This window comes from Danio rerio, chromosome 2 (genome assembly GCF_052040795.2).
Source record: "Danio rerio strain M-AB ecotype USA chromosome 2, GRCz13ab, whole genome shotgun sequence".
NCBI classification, from domain to species: domain Eukaryota; kingdom Metazoa; phylum Chordata; class Actinopteri; order Cypriniformes; family Danionidae; genus Danio; species Danio rerio.
In genome coordinates, this window is record NC_141022.1 from 34,633,869 (window position 1) to 34,646,723 (window position 12,855).

General features: G+C 35.7%; 1 protein-coding gene across 7 annotated transcripts in view; it reads left to right on the forward strand.

The window, feature by feature from the left end:
- yes1 (YES proto-oncogene 1, Src family tyrosine kinase) overlaps nt 1-12,855 on the forward strand; it is a 262,958-nt gene that overhangs the window by 178,864 nt on the left and 71,239 nt on the right. For 3 of the 7 annotated variants that reach the window (XM_087239178.1, XM_087239181.1, XM_087239183.1), the window contains one exon: nt 838-955. The exons of 3 other annotated variants lie outside the window; for them this stretch is intronic. The gene's annotated coding sequence lies outside the window, so the exon portion shown is untranslated. Of the gene's footprint in view, nt 1-773; nt 956-12,855 lie in introns of all 7 variants that reach the window. One more of the 7 variants, XM_087239180.1, reaches the window with a different exon arrangement.

A 12,855-nucleotide genomic window follows, 5' to 3' on the forward strand; every position in this document is an offset into this window, starting at 1 on the left:
TGAATTTCTCTTCTATCATTTGCGGTATTTCTAAAGTGCTTTGTTAGTTGTTTCTTACCAATGTTTTTAATATGTTTTATCTATTATTTTCTGTATACCTGCATCTGACCATTACAAGTCCACACTAAATGGTTAAAGAGACATGTTTAAGGGATTATGTTCAACATCCTTACATTGTTCTCTTAGGTAAGAAGAGATCTCCACTTAAGTATCATACTTAGAGGGAAAACATGCTTTATGCATTATAAAGCTTGAAGCATCAGAATACTCGTACTCGTATCGGCCGATCACCATGACAAGGAATCGGCACTTATAGTATTGGCTGCAAAAATCCTCATTGGAACATCCCTAATTATTACCCTCCTTAAGCAATTTGTTTTCGATTGTCCACAGAACAAACCACCGTTATACAAAGACTTGCCTAATTAGCCTAACTTGCCTAATTAACCTAGTTAAGAATTTAATGTGCACTTGAAGCGGAAAAAATATATATATAAAAAAATAAAATATATATATATATAGCAATTATAAGGTTATTAGAAATTAATTATTAAAATCATTATTTATAGAAATGTGTTGAAAAAAAAATCTTATTTCCGTTAAACAGAAATTTGGCAAGATATATACAGGGAAGCTAATAATTCATCAGAGCTAAAAATTCTGACTTCAACTGTAAATCTAAAAAAGTCACTTCCAAAGGCCACCTTGAAATAGCTTCTTGGAATAACAAATCACATTTACTGCTGATTCATCCTTACTCTGTGTGTTTGCAGATATTGTTCATTGTTTTGATGATTTTTATACCAATGAGAGACCTATTTGCATGATCTCACCCAGGGACCCACAAACCCGCAAGTTGAGCCGCTCAGAGCAAGATGCCTTGGAGCAGCGTTCTTGTTGAAGTCACTTGTCCCACCGTGGATTATTGTTGAAGAATTCTGCGCAGGAGATTGAGGTAAAAGGCTACAGAAACAGAAGAAAATCGAGACAACAATAGAGGAGAGATGACAGAAGCCACATCACAGCACAGGCACAAACATGTCCTGCTGTTGGGCTTCTTGGATCTGATCCTCTGGGAATTTGCTCTGTCTTTCACAGGTGTGAATGAGGAGCCGTATGCTGTGTTGCCCCTTCTATGTCTAATTCACACTGCGTCTAGCAGCTTTTTTAGCTCACTTGTCAAAGAAAAGACTTGGCTGATTACCTACTTTAGTTAAAAAAGCATCTGTTCATCTGACATGATATAGCTGATGGACATACTTTGTCTTGCCTTATATTGTTTGAATCTTGTTTGAATATATTGGATGGTGTTTAACTGTAGCCTGTTTTTGAATAATTTCAGTTATTTTGATGACATTTGCATTAACATTCTGTAATGTGGAAAATACATCTCAAGAATTTGTTATTCTTATATTCTGACTTCAACAATGTCAATATAAACAAATACAACTTTTGATTTCTATAAGGTATTAGTGACTAGTATTTAATAAAACAAACTTGAGCAAGCAATCAACAGGTGTATATGTAATGTTTACAATAATACATAAACAACTAAATAGGCAAGACATTTGTAAACATTAATTAATGCATTAACTAATTAACCGTCACCTTTTTCAGCATATGTTTTAAGCAGCGAATGCTCTTCCAGCCGATGCACAGTACTGGGAATCAGCCATAAACTCTCACATTCACACACTACGGCCAATTTCAACCCAGGCTCAGTCTGAAAACGTAGTCCCATGAACATTTCTGGAGACAGAAAAATACATCCTGGGAGGTACTTATTTTTGCAGTTGTTTTTTATTTGCAAATCCGAAAAAAGCTGTTATGTGCGCTTTTTCGCATCTCAAATGTCTCTCACGAGTGCTGTTTGCTCCTGCGCTGTTCTTGCGTAAACCCACCAGAGACCGCTGTCGACCGACAATCGACTAACCCACCCTCCTCTTTTCCTAAACCCAACCAATTTTACCGATTGACCCGCCTGCCCGCTTACTTCCTTAAACCCAACCAATGGTTTACAAAAGCTGTCCAGAAAAATAAAAGCTCTCGTCTGATTTTTACCACGTTTTCGGATTTGACCACATTCTCACCCTGTTGTTCACTCGTTCATTTTATTTTTTGGATTCTGTTTTTGTCTTGCTTGATTCTGGAACCGCTCTTCCCCGTACTCAAACCCGGTCGTTGTCATCGAGGTCAACTCCTCTCTGCGCCTCAAACTGGATAAGCTGGTTGTGGCGGGAAAGTCCTCCACATGGAGGTAAACAGTCAGCCGGTAAGCAACAAATGGAACAGCGTCAAAAAATTTAATTCAGCCATACCTACCTGCGGCTACATAATTCGCCGTCTCCAGAAACGTCTGTGGGACTACGTTTTTAGAATGAGCCTGTGTTGGCCAATTTAGGTTATTAAATTCACTTACAGCACAAGTCTTTGGCCTGTGGGGGAAACCAGAGCATCCGGAAACCCACTTGAATACGGGGAAACATGCAAATTCCACACAGAAACACCACCTGGCCCAGCCAGGACCTGAACCAGCAAGTTCTTGATAAATCAAGCTTTTCTGTGAAGCCTTTGGTAAAAAAATAAATAAATAAAATCTTGGTGTTATCTTTGATTATGGCTTAAAATTTGATAAACATACAAATGCAGTGGTTCCATTATTCAGCTTTGACTCTAAAAACATTCAAACCTATTCTATCTAGAAAAATCTTTGAAAACTAATTAATGCTTCTATTTAGGGCTGTGCGATTCATTGAAATCAAATCGCAGTTTGAAATGTCGTGATTAGTTAATCGCAAAAGGCTGCGATATAAAATGTATATGTATTATTTAATTTCTCGCCCAGAGCAAACTATGCCCACAATAAAAAAAAAGAAAACAAGCAGGAAAGCACTGACAAGTGGGATGATGGCGTCTGCTGCCTCAGAAGCATTAATAGACTAACTAATATCAAAGAAAAACAGCATTTGTAATATAGGAAAATTTTTGTTTCAAAGTAATAAACACCGAACAACAAGTAAATTTTAAGAGCTGTCATAGAATTGTTGCCACAGCTTACAGATTATTGAGCTGAAGCTTGAATTAAATTAAAATCATCTTAAAGCTTGAATTAAATTGTAAATCAAATTGCAATTGCAATATCTGTAAAAACAAATCACAATTAGATATTTTTCCCAAATCGCACAGCCCTACTTCTATTACTTCTAGGTTAGACTACTTTAACTCACTATATTTTGGGATTAGTCAGACAACTCTTTCCTGTTTACAGTTAGTTCAAAATGCTGCTGCAAGGCTTTTAACTGGTACCAAAAAAACATGACCACATCACACCAGTCTTAGCTCTTTGCACTGGTTGCCTGTGCACTATCGAGTCACTTTTAAAAATCTTCTTTTACTTTTTAAATCACTAAAAGGCTTGGCACTTTCTTATCTGTCAGACCTGTTTACTGAACCTCAGCTTGGTCATCAAACCAGAAATTATTATGCATCTTTAAGTCGAGGCTGAAATGCAGGGTGGCCGTGCTTTCACAGTAGCTGGTCCTAGATTGTGTAATGTTCTGCCCCTCTGTAATAGATCTATTACATATCTATCTGTTTTTATATCTAGGTTGAAAACTCACCTTTCTAATTCTGCGTTTTATCAGTGAGAATTGTTTGTTTAAGCTATAATTTTATATCTTTCTATCTGTGATTTGTTTTGTGCAGCACACTGCTCAACCTTTAGTTGTGTTTAATAGTGCAATATAAATAAAATTGACATTGACATTGACATTGAACTTTTTTCTGTGAGGCGACAGTGCTAACCTCTGAGCCACCATGCCACCAGCAAAGAAAAATTATTATTTTAAAAGCTAAACACTAATTCTAGGTAAATAAATTTGTTGTTTCTTTGTAAATATTTTGAAATTTACTCGCAATTTTTGAGTTAAGTAACATTTCCAAAATAAATTATAATAATTAACTTTGTAAGATTTTATTTTTATCCACTTGAGTTTCCACAGGCCATATTGCCACTATTATGGACAGTTCATAAAAAAGCTTGTTACAATAATTATTTATCAGTGCAAACACACTTCAATATGACTGTAAAATTATAATTAAAATGTGTTAATTTCTCAACGTATTAAGCTTCTATTTTATAAGCAAATAAAATAAATAAGCTATCATTAATGAGACTACATTCGGTGGCTTGTTGGTTTGTATGGTTGCTTCACAACAAAAAGGTTATAGTGCATATTCTCCCTATATTCACATAGGTTTCCTCCAAGTGGTTAAAGTAAATTGATTAGCGTGTCTGAGTGGTTGGCAGTTCATCACTCAGTTCATGATTACATGAGCAATAAACAGTAACAAGACAAGTCTGAATCTTGAACTCACTTAATTCCATTCCTTTGAGTAATTAGTTGACCTCGACCTTTGTCCTGAACGCGCTGTTGACAGTTACGCTTGACAGGCAAGAGATTATTTTTAGACTTCTCAAATACTACTGTGTCGTCTCTTTTTGTTCTCTGGTAAATGAGAAAATAATGACAGGTTGAGTTTATTTCCAGTGTGTGGATTTATACTTCCATTCATTAGCGCAATTTCCCACACACAAAGTCGATATTACACTTTACAGAAGCAGATATGAGGAGATGATGAGTGGGTGGATGGACAAGAAAGAGTTTGGGTTATTTCACATATAAGAGAAGTGGAGGACACACATTTCAAACAGAAACAGGCATCTGCTTCCCTGAAGGAATGAGGAGTCACTTCCCAACTGACCCTATTCTTACTTTAACAATTATTTTACCCTACATTCCAGATTATAGAGTGCTATTATACAGTCTTATTACTAGAAGGATTTGAATAAATATTAATGATTTTTTTTTTAATTGGCTAATTAAACAAGTAAATTCCCAAAGATTCTTTAGTGTCTGTAAGGAACATAAATAGCTCTGGTTGACACTGGAGTAGTAATATAAAATTAGAGCACCAAACCCTCGTGATTATTTATGCATGCTAGCAGTTGATATGTCCACTTATAATAGTCCATGTGTTTAGGCTTGTGTCAAGAATTGATCAGATTTATTGGTTTTTACTAAAGTTCCTTTAAGGCAAGTCGCTGCTCTCGGCGACCATCTTTAAAATGTCTCTTGGCCAGTATGTGAGGACATTTTGTTTGAATGTGGAACAATCAAATTATCCAAAACTGTTTGCCAAGCTTACAATTAAATTTCATATATACAATCACCAGTAAAATTGAGCAACAACTGTCTCTTATAGTTAATTTCTACATGATTGAATCACAAAATCTGCATTTATTTCAGGTTTCGTAAGCTAATGTTCATGCACACCTGAAACAAGATCACAACACCAAATTCCTTTATGGCCATTTTACTTGTTACACAATATCACCCTCTTTAAAATGCCTTGTCGGATCACACTGGTCTTTTTTAAGTAATTAAAAAACTTGGTCTTGATTGCAAATCTCTTCCCAAAATGACAGTAGCCGCATTGTTTACAAGTTTGTGTGTGGTTAAGTAGTTGCTGTAATGAAATAACTAAAGGAAATTCATGAGGTCAGGCGGTATGGACTGTAGATCGCGTTTATTTCATACAGTTTAGAAGTAGTTTGGGCGCCACTGTGGCACTGTGGGTAGCACAATTGCCTTACAGCAAGAAGGTCGCTGCTTTGACCCTGGGCTGGGTCCATTGGCATTTCTGTGTGGAGTTTGCATGTTCTCCCTCTGTTTGTGTGGGTTTCCTCCGGCTGCTCTGGTTTCCCCCACAGACCAAAGACTTGCGGTATATGTGAACTGAATAAGCTAAACTGGCTAAAGTTTATGTGTGTGAATACAAGATTTTTGGGTGTTTCCCAGTGTTGGGTTGTGGCTGGAAGGGCATCCGCTGCCTAAAAAAAAGCTGCAGCCCCAGATTGATGAAGGGACTAACCCGAAAAGAAAATGAATGAATGAAGTAGAGATTTATTTCTCATGTCTGTGAAGCAAGTATTCACTGATATATCAGAGCATTTGCCAACCCCAGAGGGTTCACAACTGCAGAAGCTGTTTTAAAAACACATGTCTGGACTGAGCTTCTCTCCTGGAGAATCGTTAGTCTATAGCAATCAATGATTGGCTCCTTTATTAGAAGACAGGGCTTCATTCACTATTTTGACCATTACACCTCTCCCCATTCAAAACTATTAATAAGTCACATGTCTTGTTTATTCTTTAGTCTTTGTTAGGGGTGGGCAATCCGGTCTAAAATCAAAATCTTAATTGATTGATCATTTTAACTTAATTATAAACAATTATTTTATTTATTTATTTCTCTTTGCCCTCATAGTTCACTAACAGGTTTTGTACAGTAAATATGCTCACATATTACAGGTGTGAGATTTTAAAATGAAGGATGAGTTACTTGATTTTAAAATAATTAAAGGAAACACAGGGCAGCACAGTGGCGCAGTGGGTAGCAGAAGTACCTCACAGCAGGAAGGTTGCTAGTTTAAGCCTCAGCTGGGTGAGTTGGTATTTCTGTGTGGAGTTTGCATGTTCTCTCTTTGTTTGCGAGGGTTTTCTCCGGGTGCTCCGATTCCCCCAACAGTCCAAAGACGTGGTATAGGTGAAATTGGTAGGCTAAATTGTCCATAGAGTATGAGTGTGGATGGATGTTTCCCAGTGATGGATTGCAGCTGAAAGAGCATCCGCTGTATAAAACATGTACTGGACAAGTTGGTGGTTCATTCCGCTGTGGTGACCCCTGATTAATTAAGGGACTAAGCCAAAAAGAAAATGAATGAATGAAGGAAACACACTATCTACTATCTGTGATTATTTTCTGAACATCAGCAAAACACACATTGCCTAAAACCAACACTTTTTGTCTTATAAAAGGTTCAATACATTTTTGGAAACAAATTAAATAATTTTCAATGTTTTTCATATTAAAAGTAGAAAATAAGCAGTATCTCTTCTGAACTCATGTACAGTATATCCTGTAAATAATATTTTAAACAGTGCTTTTCTTTCATCTTCTTTAAACAAATATTTTAATGTAAACAATAATTTCAAAGTAATGGAAAATACCTTAAGGCATTTCTGGCGCAGCGTCCAATCATCAATGTAGTGCAGAGTAAGGATCAAGAATGGGTCCATCGTCCTTCTTGACCCGAGATCAGCTGTGGCTGCTAAGTATGGCTGCAAAGCCTTTAACAGAGCAGGGTCACATGACTCCACCTGTAGTAGGGAAAGTAATCGAAAAATAATTGACCTGGAAATATTTGATCAATTATAGGTTCTGAATGTCGATTTGGATTACTTTCGATTAGTCATCTAGCCCTTATCTTTGTATTTACACTGGTCAGATGTAGACAGGGATGTTTTGGTATTGTTTTGTGTTTAATGCTTGATTCTCATTGGTTGATGAATATTCTAAGGTGTGCAATTATTTTCAGACAAACGCACAGCTACTGCAGTTTTAGGCAGGTTTTGAGTATATTAACACTTAAATATCATTACACTAAAGGAATTCACATATTCCAAAACCAGCAGACAAAAGTCTAATAAAAATGCTTTTAAAGAGATTATGAAACGTCTAGTACCACGAACAGAAAGGACAAATACCTGATAGATGTCATGAATTATCTTTAAGTGTGATGACCACAGTATAAGCAGAATAATTGACTCTGGTCCATTAAATTACTAGAAATGTATGCAATTTTAAATAAACGGTTGTGCACTACTTTCTAACAATTCAATAGCCCATAGAATTTTTTTATTTATTTCAATTTTATTTGGATTATGTAATGGAATTTTTTTTTGCACAAAGATCGTAACACGAATGAGTCAAAGTTTCACTACCTCTTTCCCACTTATTTCTTTATCCTTCTCTTGTTTATTGTGCACAAAAATATATTAAGATCGGCTTGACTAAAGGAAATAGTTGTTAAGAAATAGTTGGCTTAAACACATAGTAATAACTTGTTCCAGTATGCACTCCATGTAATTCTGGTAAATGCAGTTTTCAATATTCCATTATTCTTTGATTCTAAATTTAGATAGGTCCCTGCTTTTGTGGGGAATGTGCCAAGTTGCTGCTTATTGTACCTCATCAAAATCCAGAGGCAGACAGTAATGCTGGTGACACTGAGGCTCCATGAGAAGCTCCACTGTTTGGATGTCTCTGTTTTTGGCAGCCTGTACCTTTATCACTGTCAGAGAGTAGGGTTTCTGCAGGAAGATGGCAGTAATGCTCAGCTTATATTTGTTGGGTGGAATCTAGAAAAAGAATTTAAAAAGAACAACAACATCGTTTCATCTTATAGAGCAATACGTTGCAGACACAGAAGGTTTGTCATTTTTGGATGCTTCTTTAGCGCTCCAGATTTAATATTGTGGGAGGTGCATGGTAGGGAGGTTGGCATATACATTGAAACAGAACGAGGAAACATTGCTCACTGAGAAAGTGAATTTTTACAAATGTATCGAAACAGGAAACAAGAATAAATATCTTGTTCATTTCAGAAAAGTTGTTTAATACAAACATGTATGTTACCATTTTATATTAATATTTATGTAAATGCATATAATAATGTTACAATAAAACACCAAAACAAAAAGTTGGGAGAATATGGAAAAAAATAATAAATAAAAAAAGAAAGAAGTGATTTTTAAATTTACTTTGACGTGTATTTCCTTACAGACAATACAAAAGCACATATTGATGTGTTTCTCCTGATTTTTATTTATTTTTTTTTTGAATAAGCACATATTCCAATTTTGGTTCTTGCAACATATTTCAAAAAACTTTGTAACAGTAAAGCATTTACCACTTTGTAATGTTGCCATTCCTTTTCATAACACTTTTCATTTAGGGACTGAATACACCATTTGATGAAGTGTGTCCTATTTATCTGGCAAATAAGTCTTAAGGTGGGCAACAGTGCATGGTCTTCGTTGTGGCATTTTGTGCTTCAAAATATGCCACATGTTCTCTATTGGAGACAGGTCAGGATTGCGGGCAGGCCAGTCAAGTACCTGTATCCACTTTCTCTGCAGCCAAGACTTTGTAATGTGTGCAGAATGTGGTTTTGAATTGTCTTGTTGAAATATGCATGGGCATCGCTGGAAAAGAAAAGCATATTGTACTCCAAAATCTCTATGTACTTTTCAACATTAATGGTGCCATCAAAGAAGTGCAAGCCACCTTTGCCAGGGGGACTGATATAACCCAATACCATGACAGAACCTGGCTTTTGGACTTGTTGCTAGTACACAGCATCCATTACTCCCCCAAAAAAATACCTAAATTACTGATTCATCTAAACACCGTACATGTTTCTACTGTGTGATGGTCAATCCTAGATGTCTCCGAGCCGAGATAAGTCAACAGCACTTCTGGACACTGTTAACATATGGCTTCCTTAGTAAAGTTTTACTATTTTTGGATGTAACTATGGTACTTGACAAAGGTTTGCTAAAGTAGTCCTAAGCCCATGTGGTGATATCGCTTATGACGATTCTTGATTCAGCACTGCCTTAGGGATCGGTGATCACAATTGCTCAGCATATCCCTTTGTTCTTTATGCACTGAAATTCCTTCAGATTCCTTGAATCTTTTAATTGTATTATGCACTGCTGAAGGTGAATTATCCAAATGTCTTCCTATTTTTCGTTGAGAAGCATTGTTTTTGAACATTTCAATAATTTTTCCACATATTTGTTGGCAAACTGGCGATCCTCAACCCATATTTGCTCCTAAAAAGATTAGACCTTTCTTGGATGCTGCTTTTCTACCAAATCACAATTACAATCCCCTGTTGAAATCACCTGTTTCAAATAACATTATTTAACCAATTTACCGGATTACTAGCGCTAACTTGTTTGTTTTTTATACTTTTTATATTCAAATATTTTGTGTTCGTATATTTGGAGTTGTATAATGTTACAGTTATTAATAAAAATTCTAAGTGACAACAAAGACAAAAGATATATTCATATTAAAAAAAGATTTCTATTTAACAATGCATAAAAAGAGTCCTGCTGAAAAATCTATCAGTTGCCATAATATATATATATATATATATATATATATATATATATATATATATATATATATATATATATAACTGAATTATTATACAACTCCAAATCAGAAAAAGTTCAGACAGTATAAAAATTGTGACTCAACTGCAGTCTATATATAATGCTAAAAAAGCAGGATTATTATTGTTTTAATCATTAAAATTTGAATAATTATTTCTGTAAGATTCAGCTTTGCCATCACAGAAATAAATCTTTTAAAATTATTATTTTATTGTAATATTTATTGTATATTTCACACTGTTACTATATTCATTGTATGATCATTTAAATAATGGAACCTTGATAAATATGGAAGATATTTAAAGAAACACTTTTTTTTTTTTAATCTTTTAGACCTTAAGTTAGTTAATCAGTTATTATGTAACCTCAATAGTCAGTCAGTGCAATTGCACAGATATTTTTGAATATCTGCCAGGTGGGAAGATGCACATTTCTGCCAGCATCTGGATTTCCAGCATCAACCAGTAGAGGCAAATGTGGTCATGCTGAGCAGGAAAATCTTGAACTCTTATTTCAGCTCCACTAGACTATAGAGACCGAGTTCAACACCATGGACAGCGCATCACTCCAGCTGCATCAATGCTCACACAAACCTGCAGACAATCAGCTTTTTCAACCCGCCACAGTGTCAGCATTTAAGCCGAAATAAAACTGCAAGCGTGACTCATCTGCAGTCTCTAAACATTGTAACCACACACTGTAGAGTTAAACTCAGTCTGTTGTTGCAGGTAAACCAGGCGGTCCTGCCACTCACTGTTTTGACGTCTTTGCTTGTTCCCCACAGGCTTTAGTTTTCCCCTGTTCCTCGCTGTTTGAATCTTGCGCGGTATCCGTCAAACTCCTGTGGCTTAGCAACACTGAATATCCTGCTACCATCAACAAATGCACACAAGCTGCGCTCTGGCTCTATACATCAAAGCCACCGATACGCCATTTACGCATAATCAATGTAATATACTGCTTGATAAAAAGCTGCAAAATCCAAGCTAAGTGCTCCGTTTTTAAGATAAACATTGCGTTTAGGGATGATCAGCCGTCAGTGTCAGTGTGAGTTACGTCTCGGTGCTCTCTCTTCTGTGTAAGTGCCCTCCATTCCCTTGAGGAAGACAGTGTGTCATAGGCAGCTTTGTGCTCTTTGGCAGTTTTGACAGCAGCATTGGCTCTCTAAGAGGGGCTTCATTGCAGGCCGAGCTGGAGAAAAGCAGCCCCTTGGCCTTTTAGCGGACACTACTGAATGATTCATATTGGGGTGGTGGTTGGATTATCTTGAGGTAATGTTTCACAGTGACTTGCATGGGTGTCTCTTTCCAAGTGTCTGCTGTCTGACCCTCAAACAGTGGGGTAAATCTAGGTGAAATATTGATTTTGCGATGAATTGTGAGCTTTGTTTGAACGTGATAGCCATTCTTAAAATTTCAATGTTTTAGTTTGTGCTTTCCTGGGCTTTTTAGCTGTGGAGGGGTCCTGCTGCTGAGCAAACAGGTTCAAGCTATAGTGTGATATTGTGTGTTGAATGTCAGTGTTGAAGTAAAAGTAGGTTGATTCATGAGGAAATGACTCTTATACAGCACATCTGTAAGTGAATCAAAAACATAAAGTGAAGTCAAAGTAGTTTGATTCATGAACAAATGACTTTTATACAGCACATTTAGATTAATCAAAAACATAAAGAGGAGTCCAAGTGGTTTGATTCATGAAGAAATTATTCTTATATAGTCAATCTGTAAGTGAATCAGAAACACAAAGTGGAGTCAAAGTAGTTTGATTCATGAACAAATGACTCTTATACAGCACCTTTAGATGAATCAAAAACATAAAGTGAAGTCAAAGTAGTTTGATTCATGAACAAATAACACTTATACAGTAAATCTGTAAGTGAATCAGAAACATAAAGTGGAGTCAAAGTAGTTTGATTCATGAACAAATAACACTTATACAGTAAATCTGTAAGTGAATCAGAAACATAAAGTGGAGTCAAAGTAGTTTGATTCATGAACAGATGACTTTTATACAGTGAATCTGTATTAATCAGAAACGTAAAGTGGAGTTAAAGTAGTTTGATTTACTAACAAATGACTCTTTTTACAGCACATTTAGGTGAATCAAAAACACAAAATGGAGTCAAAGTAGCTTGATTCATGAACAAATGACTCTTAAATAATGCATCTGTAAGTGAATCCAAAACACAAAGTGGAGTCAAAGTAGTTTGATTCATGAACATATAACACTGATACAGTGAATATGTAAGTGAATCAGAAACATAAAGTGGATTCAAAGTAGTTTGATTCATGAACAAATTACTTGTGTACAGTGAATCTGTATGAATCAGAAATGTAAAGTGGAGTTAAAGTAGTTTGATTCATTAACAAATGACTCTTTTTACAGCACATTTAGGTGAATCAAAAACACAAAGTGGAGTCAAAGTAGCTTGATTCATGAACAAATGACTATTATACAGTGAATCTGTAAGTGAATCAGAAACATAAAGTGGAGTCAAAGTAGTTTGATTCATGAACAAATGACTCTTATACAGTGCATCTGTAAGTGAATCCAAAACACAAAGTGGAGTCAACGTAGCTTGATTCATGAACAAATAACTCTTATACAGTGAATCTGTAAGTGAATCAGAAACATAAAGTAAAGTCAAAGTAGTTTGATTCATGAACAAATAACTCTTTTACAGCATGTTTAGGTGAATCAAAAACACAAAGTGGAGTCAAAGTAGTTTGATTCATGAACAAATGACTTTTATACAGCACATTTA